This window comes from Sorex fumeus, unplaced genomic scaffold, assembly GCF_029834395.1.
Source record: "Sorex fumeus unplaced genomic scaffold, SorFum_2.1 ptg000233l, whole genome shotgun sequence".
Taxonomy (NCBI): Eukaryota; Metazoa; Chordata; class Mammalia; order Eulipotyphla; family Soricidae; genus Sorex; species Sorex fumeus.
In genome coordinates, this window is record NW_026606290.1 from 2,321,294 (window position 1) to 2,340,076 (window position 18,783).

The following is an 18,783-nucleotide window of genomic DNA, read 5'->3' on the forward strand; positions in this document are numbered from 1 at the left end:
TCCAAAGTGTGTGGTCTGTTCTGCCCTTGGGGGAGCAGCTGAGGGTGAAAAGTGCCACACTGGGAGAAGCGCCTCCCCAGTCAGTCCCTGGAGGAGGAGGGCTCCAGCCCAGCTGACCTCCACTGTCCTGCAGGGCCTGTGCGGAACGTCTCTTCGTCACCTTTCCTCTCGTGACCTGCTGGCAGCACTGACCCGGGAGGGTCAAGGGCACTGAGCTGAGCTGTCCTGAGTGATGGAGGCTTCAGCCCTGCACTTGGCTGCCCCGGGTTCAATCCCCTGCACCAGAGGGTCTTATAGGCCCTGCCAGGAGTGACTCTTGAGTGTAGTGGAGTAACACCATAGCACTGTCCTACCATTATTCATCAGTTTGCTTGAGCGGGCACCAGTAACATCTGCATTATGAGACTTGTTACTGTTTTTGGCATATCCAGTACGCCCCAGGGAGGTTGCCAGGCTCTGCCGTGTGGACGGGATACTCTCGGTAGCTTGCTGGGCTCTCCGAGAAGGATGGAGGATTCGAACCCGGGTTGGTCATGTGCAAGGCAAATGCCCTACCCGCTGTGCTATTGCTCCAGCCTGTAGTGGGGTATGGTCCCCAAAACCAAACAAAACGATTGCACGACAGTGGATCACCCCCCCTCTCCCAATTTACCAGCGCACTAGCCAGCTGCCTCTGACCCTCACTGCATCCGGCCATGTCAGCAGCCCGCGGAGACAGGTGGGCAGGCGGGCAGATTCCCCTAATCCAGGCCAGCTGCTGGCTCTAGATATAGTTCCCGCGGGAGGAGGAGCAGACACGGACTCCACACACAGCTTCCGGTCCCTCGAGGCGGCCTGTGACATGCTGGGGCCTGCAGGGAGCTCTGGGGTGGGGTCAGCATCTTCCTGCTCAGTCTCGGGGCCCCACTCTGAAGGGGGTTGCAGCCGGGAAAGTGGCTGAATTGGCAGAGCACGGCCCGTTTTGAGACCTAAAGCTTAGTCCCCGGTGACCCACGGCCCTGGGCCACTGAGGAGCTCGACCTCAGGAGGGGCCCGAAGCTTGGGGTCTGGCGAAGGGTTCCAGTGGCAGTGCTGGGACAGCACCCGGGCTCCTTGCTCCTGTCCCCTGCCTGAGGTCACCCTGACCTAAGGAGCTGGACTGAAACTGACACTTGACCTCGAGGCCCAGGGTCAGGCCCTGTTCTTAATTTCCTGCTGGGCCAAGGGACTTGGGTGCAGTCGGGGCTCGAACTCAGGACTTCTAGCATGTGCTGTTCCCTGAGTGACGTCCCAGGCACTCCCAGCTAGTTAACTCAAGGCCCCGCGCAGAGAGCAGACACAGGCGGCAAACCCTGAGCACCGCGTGGTCTCCTGAGACTGCAAGGGATCAGCCACGGGCAAAGACACAGGAGTATCTCCTGAGCACTGTCCCCCCCATCCCCAAAAAATCCCAACAAGGGCCCTGAGAGATGCCGTCTCTGGTCACTTGCCTACACGCAGACCCAGGCTAGATCTCCCAAGGCAACCAGGAGTAGTACCAGAGTGCAGAGCCAGGAGGAAGGTCCGAGCACAGCAGGGCAAAACGGAGACAAAATAAACCAGAAGAAACACCAAAAACAAAAATAAAGGCGACATGGACACGTGGCAGGGAAGACGCAGGCCCCGCCCTCCCCAGGACGCAGCCGCAACTGCCATGGCGGACAGCGGCCTGCAGGGGGCAGTGTCTGCTTGGAGATAGGTCCATGAGCTGGACGCCAGTGGCAGAGGCCAGTGTCCTGCCACCTGCCCCAGGCTGGATGCTCAGAGCACCCCACAGAACCAGGGTTCAGCTTCCTGCGAGTCAGGGCTGACCCCATGCCCCGGCACCCCTCTGACCCTGACTCAGACATCTACCTAGCAGGTGGGTGTGGGGAACCCTAACACCACCAGCCTGCATTCTGTGCATGAGGGTCTTTTCCTTTCTTTTCTTTTCTTTTTTTTTTTTTTTTTTTTTGGCGTTTGGGCCACACTCAGCAGTGCTCAGGAAGTCCTCCTGGCGGTGCTCAGGTTACTATATTGGGATGCCGGAGATCGAACCCGGGTTGACCACATACAGGGCAAACGCCCTCCCCACTGTATTACTATCCCTCTGGCCCCGCAATGGTGGGGTGGGGGGATCTTTTTCAAACACCCTGAGCTCATGGAGGCATGGTCCTGGTGGGGTGACGGCCAGAAGCCACATTGGCAGGGACTCTCGGGCACAGGGAGAGGCGCCAGCCCTGGCAAGCCCATGTGTGAGAGCCGCGGTGCCCCCCAAAGGAGCACCACAAACATGACCTGTGTGTCTCAGGAGGGAGGCCAGCAGGGAGCCAGTGGGTAGGCTGGCAACCATCTTGGAGCCCCGTGACCGAGGTGTCACCCCAGCCCCCAGCCCGGAGCACCCCAGCCTGGTGGTTGTGCAGCCTCTGTCATGGCAACCACATCAACAATGACAAAGAAATGGATGCGGAGGATTAAAATCAATAGCAGAGGGGCTGGAGTGATAGCACAGCGGGTAGGGCATTTGCCTTGCATGCAGCCCAACCCAGATTCAATCCCCAGCATCCCATATGGTCCCCCGAGCACCACCAGGAGTAATCCTTGAGTGCATGAGCCAGGAGTAACCCCTGTGCATCACTGGGTGTGACCCAAAAAACAAAATCAATAGCAGAGGACATCAAAAATAAAGATTTGGGCTGGAGCAATAGCACAGTGGGGAGGGCGTTTGCCTTGCACGCGGCTGAGCCGGGTTCGGTTCCCAGCATCCCATATGGTCCCCTAAGCACCACCAGGAGTAATTCCTGAGTGCAGAGCCAGGAGTAACCCCTGTGCATCGCCGGGTGTGACCCAACACGCAAACAATAAAGATTTGAATCCCAACCCCTTCCGTAGAAATTCTGACTTCACAGCTCTGGGGAGTCTCTCTCTGGGGAGACTTGGGGTCTTTGTTGTTGGGACCACAGATCTCGGGGGCTCCCAACTTGGGCCCTGGGGGTCATTCCTGGAAGCGCTTTGGAACCATGATGCCGGGCTGACTCTGCCAGCCCTTTGGGCCTCCTCTCGGGCCTGTTCCGCTCAGTTTTGAGGCCCTGCCTGACTCTGCTCAAGGCTTACATCTGGCTCTGCCTCAGGGAATCTCTCCTGGGATAGAAAACCCGATTGAACCGACCGGGTTCCGTCCCCCGAGTCGCACCAGGAGCGATCCCTGAGCGAAAGCCGGGACTCAGCCACCCTGAGCATCACTGGGTGCGGCCCCCACACACCAAAGCCCAAGATGCACAGAGCTAGGGAGGTCAAGTCCCCCCTCTCCCCATCTCTGGACCCCAGGAGTCCGCTGCGGGATGCCAGCTTCTCTGCCCTGGCACGTGCATGCCCTTCATGCTGTGGCCTGGTTCACCTGTGGCCCCACCCCTCCGCCTGGCACCAGCAGACCTGCCCGGCTGGTTTGCCGGGGACGAGGTGGCTGTTTTGCCGTCTTAGGGCTCTTCTGACTGACTGACTCAGGGCTGCGGAGAGTCCCGAGAGGCTGCAGGGCCCAGGGGAGGAGAGAGCAGGGCAGAGGCCAGCCCTGACCGCAGGCAACCTTGCAGACCCGGGGCACAGGGAGGCCCCTGAGGACAGTATCTCCCCCCTCCCCCCCAGTCACGCCAGGCCCCCACCTGCTGCTCAAGTCTCTTAGTCACCCGCTGCCGCCTCTGCAGCTGCCGGGCTCACCCAGATAGAGCTTCTTGGCCGTGACTAATTCCTGGTCCCTCGCTCTATGGTCTCTGCCCCTGGCCTAGGATAAAGCAGGCAGAAGGCAGGGCTGAGAGGAAAGCGGTATGTGTGGGTCTGTGGGGTACATGGCTAAGCTGATGGGAGGGGAGAGGGGTATGGGGGGACGTGGGCGTTCCCCCCATGGCCCAGTAGAGACAACTCCGCCGGCGTGGGAGGCTGGGCGGAGCCGTGGGCCTCACAGGCCCGGTTTCCTCACCTATAAAATAGGTGAACAGTCACCAGCCGCCTCCCCGGGGTCGGGAGACACAAAGGCTGGGTGAGAAGGCTCAGGTCATTAGGTGCCAGCGCACAGATGGGTGCATATTCCTGCCCCCCGGGGAACGCAGGAGCCTTGCAATTTAAAGCGGGGCCTGAGTGCGCAGCATTGCTCATGCCAAGGGCCTGGGAGGCTGAGCACGAGAGGAGAGGGGCCCCGGGTCAGGGATGGGCTCTGACTGGCAGAATGCAAGCCTGGCACAGGCCCGGCCCCACGCGGCTCCCGGTGCGCCCCAGGAGGGACCCCAAGCCCTGCTGGGAATGGCCTCTCTAAGAGAGTTGAGAAGGGGGCTGGAGCGACAGGCCAGCGGGGAGGGTGTTTTTTGCCTCGCTCGCAGCTGACCTGGGCTTGATCCCCATCACCCCATCTGGTTCCTCGAGCACTGCCGGGCGTGATTCCTGAGTACAGAGCCAGGAGTCAGCTTTGAACACAGTTGGGCGTGGCCAAACACACGAGCGCGTGTGTGTGTGTGTGCGCGCGCACACACACACACACACAAAGAGGAAAAAAGAGAAGAGGGACTGATGGGGTCATTGGTGGGAGGGCAGGGAGGTGAGTAGCGAAGAATCTTCCCTTGGAAGTTGTGCTGATCTGGAAAGTTATGCTCACTCATTCCTGCAAGGGTTGGAGCCATAGCACAGCGGGTAGGGCGTTTGCCTTGCACGCGGCTGACCTGGCCGACCCGACCCAGGTTCGATTCCTCCGCCCCTCTTGGAGAGCCCGGCAAGCTACCAAGAGTATCTCACCTGCACCGCAAAGCCTGGCATGCTACCTGTGACATATTCGAAATGCCAAACACAGTAACAAGTGTCACAATGGAGATGTTACTAGGCCTGCTCGAGCAAATCGATGAACAACGGGAGGACAGTACATTAGTACAACGCCACCCCCCGGGCCCACCAGAAGTGACCCCTGAGTGCAGAGCCCAGAGGAAGCCCAAGCATGCCTGGTGTGACCCCCAAATAAGCCTCCTTTCAAAATAAGCCTTTTTCAGGCATTGTGAGTGTCTCTCAAAATGGACGCCTGACCCCCTTGGGAATGCTAGAACCACCCAGGGCCGGAGCAGCTGCAGGTACTGTTGGGGGGCACTTCCAGTTTTTTTTTTCTTTTTGGGTCACACCCGGCGATGCTCAGGGCAGTTCTGATTTCTGGGAATGAGAAGTGGGGGTAGGAGTGGCCTACAGGGGGAACAGGTGTAAGGTAGAGGCGGGGAGGAATCCCCCAGCAAGGAATCTCAAGGACAGGGGTTTGGGGAGGGGGGCCAGGGAACCCTGGGGAAAAGTCTGGAAGGACAGGGATGGTGGGGAAGTCCAGCCCCAGAGACGGAGGAGGCTCTGGGATGGGAGAAAGTGGCCCAGTGGCCGATGAGGCGGTGCCTGGCTGTGGGGGGTGTTTTTGTTTGTTTGTTTTAGACCTGCTCAGCAGTGCTCAAGGGTTATTTCCGGTCTTGTGCTCGGGCTGGCCCCTCAGCTGCTCAGGGAAGGCCAGTGCCTTAACGCCCGTCTGATCTCGGGCCCCACGGCTGTGGGTTGTCAGCTCGGGGCACGGACTGCTCAGAGGGCACCATTGACGTCAGCCCATCCGGAGCAGTGGGGAGTGTTGGTTCCATGGCACTGGGGACCTGAAAAAGACGCGCGATGAAGGACGGGGACGGTGGGGGGTGGCACATTCCAGCTGGGAGGGTACACAGGGCCAGGGAGGGGACCCTGGGTCACATGTGGAGGCCTGTGCTTGATCCTTCGGGTGGGGGCGGGGGTGTGAGGGCAGGGCAGTGCAGCCCCTAGAGGGAGACTAAGTTCACCCCAAGGTCAGAGGAGGCCAAGTAAAAGCCGCGTCACCAGGCAGCGTTGACTGTGTGTGCAGACTCAGCTACACACTGTGGACTGCTTCTCAAGGACACTGGCCAGGAGGACAGGGACTCAGCCGCTGTGAGTGCCCAGCAGCAGCCTGGGGAGAGAGACACACACACAGACACACACACAGACACACACACAACCACACACAGACACACAGATACAGACACACAGACACAGACACACAAAAAGACACAGACACACAGACACATACACACAGATACACACAGAGACAACAACATAAAGACACAGACAGACACACACAGTCACACATACAGAGACAGACACACACACAAACACATAGGGACACACAGACACACACAGACACAGACACACAGACATAGACACACACAGATACACAGAGACACAGACACACAGACACAAAGACGTAGACACACAGACACACACACAGACACAGACACACACAGAGACACAGACACACTGACAGACACACGCAGACACAGACACACAGACATAGACACATACACACACAGATACACACAGAGACACAGACACACACAGACACAAAGACATAGACACACGGACACACACACAGACACAGACACACAGAGACACAGACACACTGACACATACACACAGTCACACACAGACACACAGAACACACAGACACAGACACACACATACACACACAGACACACAGAGACACAGACACACACACACACACAGCCTTGGTGACCCCAGTCAGCCCAGCCTTGCAGAGCCAGCAGCCTTAGGCTGTGCCCTTGTGACTCAAATTGCCCCGAACCCGTGTTCTCATGAAAGGTGCCCATGAAAGCCTCCCGCCTGTGTCTCTCTTTTAACTCCTTGTTTTATTTGGTCCCGAGTGCGTTTTCCTTTTGAGGGTCACTCCAGGCTGTGTGTGGAGGCACGGCGGGCTCAGTGCCTGGGGATCAAACCTGTGTCTCCTCCTTTTCTGCTTCTTTTTTTGTTTGCTTGTTTCTGTTTGGGGCTTATTCCTGACTCTGTGCTCAGGAATCTCTCCTGGCACAGCTGGGGGACAATATGTGTTGCCAGAAATCGAACCCGGATCAGCCGCATGTAAAGACTTTTCATTTTATTTTTAAATTTTTTACTTTTTTAGTTTTTTGCTTTTTGGGTCACACCCAGCGATGCTCAGGGGTTCCTCCTGGCTCTGCACTCAGGAATTACTCCTGGCGGTGCTCGGGGGACTATATGGGATGCTGGGAGTCGAACCCGGGTCGGCCGTGTGCAAGGCAAACGCCCTACCCACTGTACTATGGCTCCAGCCTTTTCATTTTAATCCTCAAATTTTAAAACATTTTAGGAGAAACTAATCCCAATGCTGGAGGGAAATCAGAAATTTAAGAACCCAGGCACCAGCTCTCTCCTTCTTTTCCTCTGCCCACTTCCTGCCCTCTTCAATCCGGGGAGCATTTTAAAACCAAATTTAGCACTAAGACCAGAAAGATAGTGCAGTGGGTCAAGTGTCTGCTTAGATGCGGCTGACCTGGATTTGATGCTCAGCACTGCATACTGTCCCCTGAGCCCCGCCGGGAGTGATCCCTGTGTGCAAAGCCAGCAGGAAGAACCCCAAACGGAAACACAAAACAAAACAAAAACCCTAAAACAACTAAAAAAAAAAAAAGGAAAAGAAATTTGAAACCTGGGCCAGGATTGTGACCCAGTAGTATGGTACATGCTTAGTATGTGGGAGGTCCTGGGTTGGGTCCCCATCACTGCATGGCACCCCCCTGCACCCCAAGTGTGGCTGAGATCCAGGGTCTCAGGGTAGACTAAGCAGAAAAAGGCTCTATCGCAATCAGTCACAAACGCGTAGCGACTGATCACGAAATGAGGTCACCGTGACAGAGCCCGAGGAAGCGTCCAGCTGGTGCCAGTGACCCCTCATCCCGTGCTTTGGCCTTTAACCGTGTCTGAGTCCAGCTGAGGGGCATCAGGTCAGTTCTCAAGCTCGCTCACGCAGTGCTCACCCCGTCCACCTCGTGATCTCTGCTTGCAAAACCGACATCCTGTTTCCATTAAACACCCACTTCCCAGGCACCCCCTGGGCCCCGGGCAGCCGCACGCATGCACTTATCCTGTGAACCTGGCCGCCCACCTCTGGAAAGCCACACTCTGCTGGCCTGGTGGGGGGCTCACCTCACTGAGTACAGTTCCCACCGTCCATGGGAGCTCTGTCCCTTTTATTTGTTTATTTGGCGGGGGAGGGTTGGGCCATTCCTGGTGCTACACCCAGCTCTGCTCGTGGGGACCACAGCCAACCCTTTCACCCCTGCACTCTCTTCCCCATCCTGATTTCACTTTCCTTCTTTCAGTTAGATTTGGGGCCACACCCAGTGATGCTCAGGGCCTCACTCCTGGCTCTGCAAACAGGAATCACTCCTGGCAGGGCTCAGGGGACCAAGTGGGATGCCAGGGAGGAAACCCAGGTCAGCTATGTACAAGGCAAAGGTCCTCCCCGCTGTGCTATGGCTCCGGTCCCCTGACCAAATCTCTGAAACATGACTCAGAGCGGCCTGGTCTCGAGATGCTGAGATCAGGATTGGCCACGCTGGGTCCCCTTTCATCATCGCCAGCAGTAAGGATTCCAGCTGGGGTGGGGTGACGGCCCATGAACCCGGGGCTCCAGTTACCTAATTTTCCAGTGAACTAAAGCATACAAACACCCTCCACCCCCACCCAGGTTTTCTCATCTCTGTGCTGGAAACAAGTATTTTTTGGGGAGGGTGGAGCAAAGGGTCACAGCTGGCAGGACTTGAAGGCCATATGGGTTGCTGGGGCTTGGATCCAGCTGGGCCACATCTAAGCCAACTGCCTTAACCATTGCCCTACCCCTCTGGCCCCCTGTTCATTCATTCATTCATCATCCTGTTATTCGTCGATTGCCTCGAGCAGGCCCCAGTAACGTCTCTTTCACCCTAGCCCTGAGATTATATTCAAGGCTCTTTAGGAGAATGAGACCCATCATTGTTACTGGTATTTGGCATATTGGGTACGCCACGGGGAGTTTGCCAGACTCTACCCTGTGGGCAGGCTACATTCGATAGCCTGCAAGTTTGTCCAAAGTAGAAATGAGATAATAAGATGTCATAAAAAGATGTCCTGATAAGATGTTGCGCGGCCGCATTTGCGGCCGCGTGGTTCCGGGAGCTGGATTTTATAGTCTCTGAGTCTTGGCCGCTGATGGGATTACACGGCGCCAGGGAGCCAGGTGGTGGGTGTGATCCCCGCCTACTGGAATTTGGAGGATCTGGGTGGAGGATGCTCAACTCCAATCCGAGTAGGCTTGGAGATCTCGGCCCCGGAACCCGCGTGGCTTTGTCCCTCTGCCAGTACCTTCATGTGTGCGGAGAGAGGTCTCGGCATGGTGGTGGCTGGTCCTGGAGGTCTTCTGCTGCCGGAGCCCTGGTCGGGACGGGGAGGAAAACTCAACCCGCTCCCCTCCAAGGGACCCCGGCGAGGAACAGCCAGGTGCAGGGGCAGGAGACTGCACTGGTCTCGTCCAGGAGCTGGATTTTATAAAATCCAGCTCCCTGGCCCCCTGTAGTCTTCTTTTTTTTTTTTTACTTTTTGGGTCATACCCAGTGATGCTCAGGGGTTATTCCTGGCTCTGCACTGAGGAATTACTCCTGGCAGTGTTTGGGGGACCATATGGGATGCTGGGAATCGAGCCCGGGTCAGCTGCATGCAAAGCAAATGCCCTACCTGCTGTGCTATCGCTCCAGCGGCCCCCCCCAGTCTTTTTTTTTTTGCTTTTTGGGTCACACCCGGCAATGCACAGGGGTTCTTCCTGGCCCTGCATTCAGGAATTACTCCTGGCGGTGTTTGGGGGACCCCATGGGATGCTGGGAATTGAACCTGGGTCGGCTGCGTGCAAGGTAAACGCCCTCCCCGCTGTGCTATTGCTCCAGGCCCACCCCACCAGTCTTTTTTTTTTTAATTTTTATTAGTGAGACACCATGAGGTACAGTTGTAGACTTACAAATTTTTGGCTTGGGTTTCAATTATACAATGATCAAACACCCATCTCTCCACCAGTGCCCATTTCTCACCACCACGGATCCCAGTATCCCTCCCACCCCCCATCCCCCCATCCCACCCTGCCTCTCTGGAAGGGCATAACCTTTTGTTCTCTCTCTCCTTTTGGGTGCTGTGGTCTGCAAAAGAGGCATTGAGTGGCAATCATGTTCGGTCTATAGTCTATTTTCAGCATGCTTCTCCCATCCTGGGAGGATCCTCCCAACACCCTTGACTTGGTGCTCCCTTCTCTATCTGAGCTCCCCATCGTAGTCTTTTTGGCGACTGTTCTATGCCATTATCAGGAGAGTTCATCTCCTGCCGTGTCTAACTCCTAGCTAAGCCTTGTCAGTGGCATGTTCAGAGAGGAAGGTTGGGGGGGTCTGGGACTTCTGGAGGGTTCGATCCTCTGGAGGTCTCAGAATGTTGTTTTTCCTCCCACCCCCTTTGCACATCAGGAGCAGGAAGATGAACATAATCACAAGCCCTGCGGGGCCAGAACAAGAGTACAGTGGGGACGGCATTTGCCTTACAAGCAGCCGACCCAGGTTCCATCCCTGGCATCCCATATAGTACCCCGAGCACCACCAAGAGTGATTCCTGACTGCAGAGCCAGGAGCAGCCCCTGAGCATTGCCGGGTATGACCCAAAAAGCCAAAAACCAAACAAACACAACAAAAAGCCCTGTCATCCAGGGCCACGATGGCAGTGACTGGGATGGTGAATGTGCGGCCCTTGAGTGGCCCAGGTTGGAGCCAATGACCTGCTCTGGGTCCCCTGGGGCAGCTTCTCTGTGGCCACCAGGCTGCCCAGGGCTGGCTGGACACAGGGCCTAAGAACAAGGGACAGCGAGTGAGCAGGTTTCAGCCCAGGATCTCAGGACAGTGTGGGTCCCAATATTACCGTCTTTTTTTTTTAATATATATATTTTTTATTTTTGGGTCACACCCGGCTATGCTCAGGGGTTACTCCTGAGTTTGCACTCAGGAATTATTCCTGGCGGTGCTCAGAGGACTATATGGGATGCCGGGGATCGAACCTGGGTTGGCCGCGTGCAAGGCAAACGCCCTCCCTGCTGTGCTGTCGCTCCAGCCCCAATTACTGTCTTTTTATTTATTTATTTATTTATTTATTTATTTATTGTTTGGGGGGCAGAGCTGGCATTGCTCAGAGGTTACTCCTGGCTCTTCACTCAGGAATTACGGTTCAGAGGACCACCTGGATGCCAGGGCTCGAACCTGGGTTGGCTGCGTGCAAGGCAAATGCCCTCCCCACTGTACCATCGCTCCAGTTCTCCCAGTGGCACCTTCTCTCGAGGAGATGGCAGCAGAGCCAGAGAGACACCCAGGACACATGACGAGCTGACATCACAGGCGGGTGGGGAAGGGAAGGCTCAGGTCGGCCTCACCTGGCCCCACCGTGGTGGCTGAGTCAGTAGCAAGGCAGCCATGAGGGAAAGGAAGAAGCGAACTGTCACTTTTTGCAGGAACCCTGGGTGAACTCGGAGCCAAGACTTTTTCTCAGTTGGGTGGGGAAAAGTCACGGAACCCCGGGAGGGACCCCAGCACCTGCCCCGGGAGCTCAGCCCTGAGCTCAGCCCTTCACCTGCGGACACTCGGTACACGGCTGCTGCTCTGCTGCCTTCGGTCCTGGCACCAACGGGCTTCTTACGGCTGACGCCATCCCCGGCACCTCTGGGAGAGGTCCTGGGGCACAGAGCCAGGAAAGACCCCTAAACACTGCTGTGTGGGGCTCCAACACACCCCCTTTTAAAATCTTTTTAATTTATTTATTTTGCTTTTTGGATCACACCCAGCAATGCTCAGAAATTACTCCTGGCGGTACTTGGGGGGAACATATGGGATGCCGGGAACTGAACCCAGGTCGGCCGCATGCAAGGCAAACACCCTCCCCACTGGACTATTGCTTTAGCCTCTCACCCAAGCTTTTTAAAATTTTATTTTAGGGGCTGGAGAAATAGCACAGTGGGTAGGGCGTTTGCCTTGCACGCAGCTGACCCAGGTTCGATTCCCAGTATCCCATATGGTCCCCTGAGCACTGCTAGGAGTAACTCCTGAGTGCAAAGCCAGGAGTAACCCCTGTGCATCGCCAGGTGTGACCCAGAAAGCAAAAAAAAAATTATTTTATTATTATTATTATTTTGTTTTTTGGGTCACACTCAGTGATGCTCAGGGGTTATTCCTGGCTCTGCACTCAGGAATTACTCCTGGCAGTGCTCGGGGGACCCTATGGGATGCCGGGGGATTGAACTGGGCAAATGCCCTACCTGCTGGACTATCGCTCCAGCTCCCCACCCCAGCTTTATTTTATTTTATTTATTAACTTTTGCTTTTTGGGTCACACCCAGTGATGCTCTGCACTCAGGAATTACTCCTGGCGGTGTTTGGGGGACCATATGGGATACCGGGAATTGAACCGGGCAAATGCCCTACCCACTGGACTATTGCTTTGTCTCCCTGTTCTTTTTTTTTTCTTTTTGGGTCACACCTGGCGATGCTCAGGGGTTACTCCTGGCTCTGCACTCAGGAATTACTCCTGGCGGTGCTCAGGGGACCATATGAGATGCTGGGAATCGAACCCGGGTCGGCCATGTGCAAGGCAAATGCCCTACCCGCTGTGCTATCGCTCCAGCCCCTCCCCATTCTTTTTAAAAGAAAGGAAAAGCATTATAAGACCCTGCCTAGGGAGGGGAGGAGGGACTCGCCAAGCGGCATAGACTGAGCCCGAGGCCCCTCCTGAGCACATGGCACCGTGTCTTGGGTGGAGAAGCCCCGAGATCCACAGTGACCGAGCCAGTGAGTGCCCCTGCATGGCATCTGGGGGTTCACTGTCCCCTGGGAGACCCTGGGCCTCCTCCTGCTCTCATCAGTGGTTCCTGCTCGAGCGGCCTCCCTCGGGCAGTCCCGCGTACTGACCAACGTTGTGCCCTGTCAGTGTCTGTCCAGAAATGTGGGTCTGGCGGGCTGCCACCCTGGTCCGGGGGACTTGCTCCAGTTGAGGGTTGCTCAACAGCTGGGCACGAGCCAGGGCGAGAGGGCAGAGCCTTTGTTAGAGAGCACCTCGAGTCCGGGCACCCTGCGGGCGCACTCACTATGCCCAGAGGGGGACAAGAGCCACTTCTGTAGGTAAAGGAGGGAGAAAGGGACACACCCTGTACTGCTGGGCCTCGAGGGGACCGAGTCACCTGGGTCATCCACTCACTCAACACACACGGACACAGACCCACACGCGCACAAGGGTGTGCAAGGACACACGCAGACACGCATATAGAGGCACACAGAGATACACATACACGTACACACAGACACGCCTGGATACACACAGATGCACCTAGGCGCTTACACACACAATATACAGACACACGTATGCACACGGATATAGAAACACATCCAGACACACAGACATGCACTGAGAGACTTATGCACATATATACAGACTCACACGGGACATACATACACACCTGTGCACATAGATAGACATAGAAACATATCTACACTGTGTACATGGGAATAGATAGACATACATAGATAGACAGACATACATACATACAACCGTCACTTGGAAGGTTCCCAGACGCAGGGCTCCTGCCTGCCCAGCAGTGCTGGACCTTGCCAGTGAGGTAAGGAGAGTCCAGAGCGCAGGGATGGACCCTGCGTGTGGGAGCCCCGGGTGAGGCCCTGCTCCTCACGCCCCTGGCTCTCCCCTCCACTTTAGCTTCAGGGACTGGGGACAGAGGAAGACACGGCTTTCATTTTTATCACTGCAGCAGCATCGAGAGTTTTAGGTCCCAGACAGGCGTTCACAGCATCCCTCTGGCCATGTCTGGGAAGCGCATGAGGCCCGGGCTAAGGGGTGAACCTCTGTGCCCAGGACCAGGGTTGGGGCACAGCTGCAGTTCTCGGGCCCAACTGTAGTTCTCGCCACATCACCTGGTCACAACTGGCGGGTGTTTACCGAGCGCTCGCCTGCCTGCTACTAGGTTAGCATCGCACCCCCACAAAGGTAGCCGCAACTCCAGCGAGGGGACAAGGGCTCGGGGCCACCACCTCTGCAGGACGCAGCCTTGCTCCCGAGGCACAGTGTCCTCGCTTGGCGGCCATGGCCATTCGCCCTCTTGGATGCCTCAGTTGCAGAACAAATCTTCATAATGTGGAAACCCTTGACGTCCCAAGGTGCGAACCCTGACCAAGCCCCTCTGCTCAGAGCAGAGGAGGCTCAGTGAGCTCAGCCCACGCCACGGACAGCAGCAAAGCAGAGGCAGATGGAGGCCGTGGCCCCACGTGGGCTGGGGAAGAAGTTGGCACTAACCCACGCAGGCCACTGGCGCAGCTAAGCCAGAGGCCAGGGCAGGCTGGGAGTCAAACCCCACAGCGGACTCCCCAGGGCCCTCAGCCACTTCCTCTGGCACTGGCAGTGTGCCCTGTCCGGAAACAAAACCCAAGACATGTCCTGTGGGCTCAGATCCAGGTGTTAAGCCAGTGACAGGAACACTTGGTAGGAGGCCATCACTGGGAAGGCATTGGGCAAAGGAAAAGAAGATTTTTTTTTTTTTTTGCTTTTTTTTTGGGTCACATCCAGCAATGCTCAGGGGATACTCCTGGCTCTACATTCAGGAGTTAACTTCTGGCGGTGCTCAGGGGACCATATAGGATGCTGGGATTCGAACCTGGGTTGGCCGCTTGCAAGGCAAATGCCCTATCTGCTGTGCTATCACTCCGACCCCAGGAAATGAAGATTTAAAATCAGTCCCCAAAACATACTATGAGACCAATACCCAAGGACAGTAAAAACAAGGACCGGGGGGATTGATTGGCCCACGGCGGACGCCTGCCTCTAGTGTTGGGCGGAGAAGGCAGCTGGGATGGAGAAGGGACCACCATGACAAAGATAGCTGAAATGATCACACTGGGGAAGAACCGTGAGCTGAAAGGAGGTAAAGGAACAAACATGATAAACCCTCAGTACCTATATTGAAAGGCTGGGGAGAGGGTGGCGGGAGGGAAACTGGGAACATTGGTGGTGGGAAATGTGCACTGGTGAAGGGATGGGTGTAGGAACACTGTATGACTGAAACCCGACTTTGAACAGCTTTGTAACTTTGTATCTCACAGTGATTCCATTAAAAATAAATAAATAAGCAAACAAATACAATCTGGGGTAGGGCAGGCCTGGTGGAATCAGGTGAACAAACGTCCTTCCTTCCTTCCTTCCTTCCTTCCTTCTTTCCTTCCTTCCCTTTCCGGCGATGCACAGGGGTTACTCCTGGCTCTGCACTCAGGAATTACCCCTGGCGGTGCTCAGGGCACTATATGGAATGCTGGGAATGGAACCCCGGTCAACTGCATGCAAGGCAAACGCCCTACCCTCTGTACTGTCACTCCAGCCCCCTCTTTTTTTTTTTTTTTTTTTTGCTTTTTTGGGCCACATTCAGCAATTCTCATGGCTTACTCCTGGCTCTGCACTCAGGAATCACTCCTGGTGGTCTCGGGGGACCATAAGGGTTCCTGGGGATTGAACCCAGGTTGGCAGCTGTCCTATTGCTCCAGTCCCCAGTGGGCTCCTTTCTGACTGCAGTAAGGCGCCTGGTCTGGGTCTCCTGTTAGGGCACCCCTACCCTTCTAATAGGACTCTGAGGCATTGCTCCTTAAAGCCAAGTCCAAATTCCCCCCACCCCTCCCACACCCTGGGGACAGGCTGGCAATGATCAGGGCCCTGGAGCTGGATTCTCAATGATCTCTTTGAGAGGCGCCTTTGGGTTTTGTTTCTTAAGACTTTACGAGGAGGCTTCCGCTGATGGCCCCTCCCTTCCTTTTGTTGTGGTGATGGACAGGTGCCACACACCTGGCTGCGGGGGCTCACCCCCGCACCCCCAGACTGAGCTGTGGCGCAACCTGGACGGAGACCAGTCTTGGCGGTGCTGGCACGTGATGCTGGACTCAACGCTCGCAGGGAATGTGTCGCCGGGCTTGGGGTGGCACTCTGGGGTATTTAGGGGCTATCCTGGCTAGAGATCCGGAGTCACTCCCAGGGTTGGGGAGGAGGCTTGAGGGCATCAGTGGTGCCAGGGACTGAACTTGGGGCTCCCACATGCAAAGTCTGTGCTCCAGAGGCTGGAGAGAGCACTGCAAGCTAAGCACGGGGTTCGTGTGCCGAATCCAGGTTCCATCCCCAGCGCCGCGAGGGGTGATCCCTGAGCGCAGAGCCAGAAGGAAACCCTGTGACCCCCAACAAACACAACAGAAGTCCCCAGGTGGAAGGTACCGGAAGGAGGCACCTTCCCCAAGGCGCCGGGAACTCCCATTCACACTGCTCCCTTATTCCCCCCGGGGAAGCCAGGCCGATACAGGTTACCTGGAACGAACCGATTAGCCACTGATCCTTCGAGCCCAGAGTGAATTCCGCACCCCCTTGGAGCAGGGCCGGCTGCTGTGCAGACCCGCGTGGGCTGGCACGGGCTTAGATGCCAGCCTCGGACGCCTTTGGTGGCTCAGAGGCCCTGGGATCCGGAATTTTGGAAGGGAGCCCCACGGGACTCCAGGCGGGCGGGAGAGATGCCAGAGGTGTCAATCTGAGCTCATCACACCGGGTCCCCTCCCCGCCTTCCCCGTGCAGGCTTTCCTGCCTTGCTGACACCCGCTGAGGTGTGCCGACAGAGAGGCACCACCAGCACTCTCCCTGCGACCAGCCTGGCTATGGCAAGCGGGCGGGCATCGCGGGCCTGCTCTGCTGCATTTGGGCAGAGCTGGGGACAGAACCAGTGCTTCACACTCATGCCACAGCCCGTCTTGGAGCCACCAAAGGAGAGACACAGGGATCAGGGATGGCGCGCCAGGCTCTGAGCTGCCATCTGTCCTGGCACCAGCTTGGGCCATGGCTGTCCAGTGCTCCTGGCGAGAGCCAAGCTTTCCAGGGCTCGCGGCCCGCAGGAGACTGCAGGACCATGAAGGCGGGAGAGGGGGGCAGTGAGTGGCCAGGAGGGGAGAGGGTCCTCTCCCAGGGCACCAGCGGGGACGGGAGCCAAGCAGAGCCGTCCTGCAGGGTCCAAGCGGGGGGTCCAGTGCAGCCCACGCCTCTCCTTTCGGCCTGCGTTCTGGGCGAGCGCTCCTGGGAAAGCCACATGTGGACAGAGGCTTAGAGAAACTGCCGGCGGGGCCAGAGAGTGGGTGCAGGGGAGAAGGCGTTTGCTTTGTGTGGTTCTGCCACTGCACTGCCATGAGTGAACCTGAGCACAGAGCCAGGAGTTAAGCCCCGAGCACCACGAGGTAGGCCCAGAAACCAAACGGACACAGAGGCGCTAAAGCATTCTGCCCGGGGCCAGAGGGAATACGGTGGTTATGTAGCACTCGTCTTTGCACAAGGCTGGCCCCAGCTGTGTCCGTGGTACTGCTGGTGGTGCTCCAGGTATGGCACCACTAGGTATGGGCAACCCGACAACGCCCCCCCAAAAAAAAATAACACAAAGATTAAGACATCCTAGCTAAATAAAGTCTCTACAAAGGCAGCTCAGATATAGAGAAGGGAGCACCAAGTAAAGGGTGTTGGGAAGAGCCTTCCAGGATGGGAGACGCATGCTGAAAGTAGACTATAGACCGAACATGACTGCCACTCAATGCCTCTCTTGCAAACCATAGCACCCAAAAGGAGGGAGAGAACAAAAGGGAGTTGCCCTGCCACAGAGGAAGGGTGGGATGGGGGGGATGGAGGGTGGGAGGGATACTGGGATCAGTGGTGGTGGAGAATGGGCACTGGTGAAGGGATGGGTACTCGATCATTGTATAACTGAAACCCGAGCACAAAAATTTGTAAGTCTACAACTGTATCTTATAGTGTTTCGCTAATAAAAATTTTAAAAAAATTTAAAAAATATCCCTGTAGGGTGAGGTGTTTCCCTGCATGCAGTTGACCCAGGCTCACTCCTCAAACCCCGGCACCCACAGGGTCCCCTGAGCAATGCTAGGACCCGTCTCTGAGCATAGCCAGGTGCAGCCTGCCACTAGAGGAGAGCAGTCACAGGGTTGGGGGAGGGGGCCCTGGCTTCCACCCCAACACTACCAAAAGGAAAAGGACAGAAACAAGGACAAGTGTCTCCAGGGCTGGGGGGTGGGGGGTGGGAGGGACTCTGGGGACATTGGCGGTGGGAAATGGGCACTGGTGGAGGGAGGGGTATCTGATCATTGTAGGACTGAAACTCAACCACGGAAGCTTCGTAACTCACGGCGATTCAATAACAATAATAATAATAATAATAATAATAATAATAATAAAGTGTCTACAGGGCAGGGGCTGGAGTGATAGCACAGCAAGGAGGGCGTTTGCCTTGCACGCGGCTGACCCGGGTTCAATCCCCAGCATCCCATATGGTTCCCCCGAGCACCACCAGGAGTGATACCTGAGTGCATGAGCCAGGAGTAACCCCTGAGCATCGCTGGGTGCAGACACTGAAGGTCCGGCGGGGAGGACACACCCGGGTTTGATCCCCAGCATCCTGTATGGTCTCCAGAACGCTGCCAGGAATAACACCTGAGCATCGCCCAGTGTGACCCTGCCTCACCCCCGGCAAATGGTCTACAGGGCGCCAGCTTCCAGAGCGGAGAACAAAACTCCACAGAATGGCTGAAAAGCGTCACCACCGCTGAGCTCTTCAATCACTCGGGCACAGGGCTGAGGGGCTGCCAGAGACTCGTGCTCTCCGGGGGGCCTGCCCCAGCCCTGCTCCCATCATCTTTGGGGTGTTCGAACAGAGCCACCAGGTCTGCAGCACTTAACTGACCGGTTCCTGAGTGGACGGAGGCACAATTCCAATGTGCTACCATTATGGGGCGGTTACGAACAGTCATGCATCTAGAACATTCTGCCGTT

At 56.5% G+C, this 18,783-nt stretch overlaps 1 protein-coding gene across 1 annotated transcript in view; it reads left to right on the forward strand.

The window, feature by feature from the left end:
- SWI5 (SWI5 homologous recombination repair protein) overlaps positions 1-18,783 on the forward strand; it is an 80,884-nt gene that overhangs the window by 5,453 nt on the left and 56,648 nt on the right. The window lies entirely within an intron of this gene.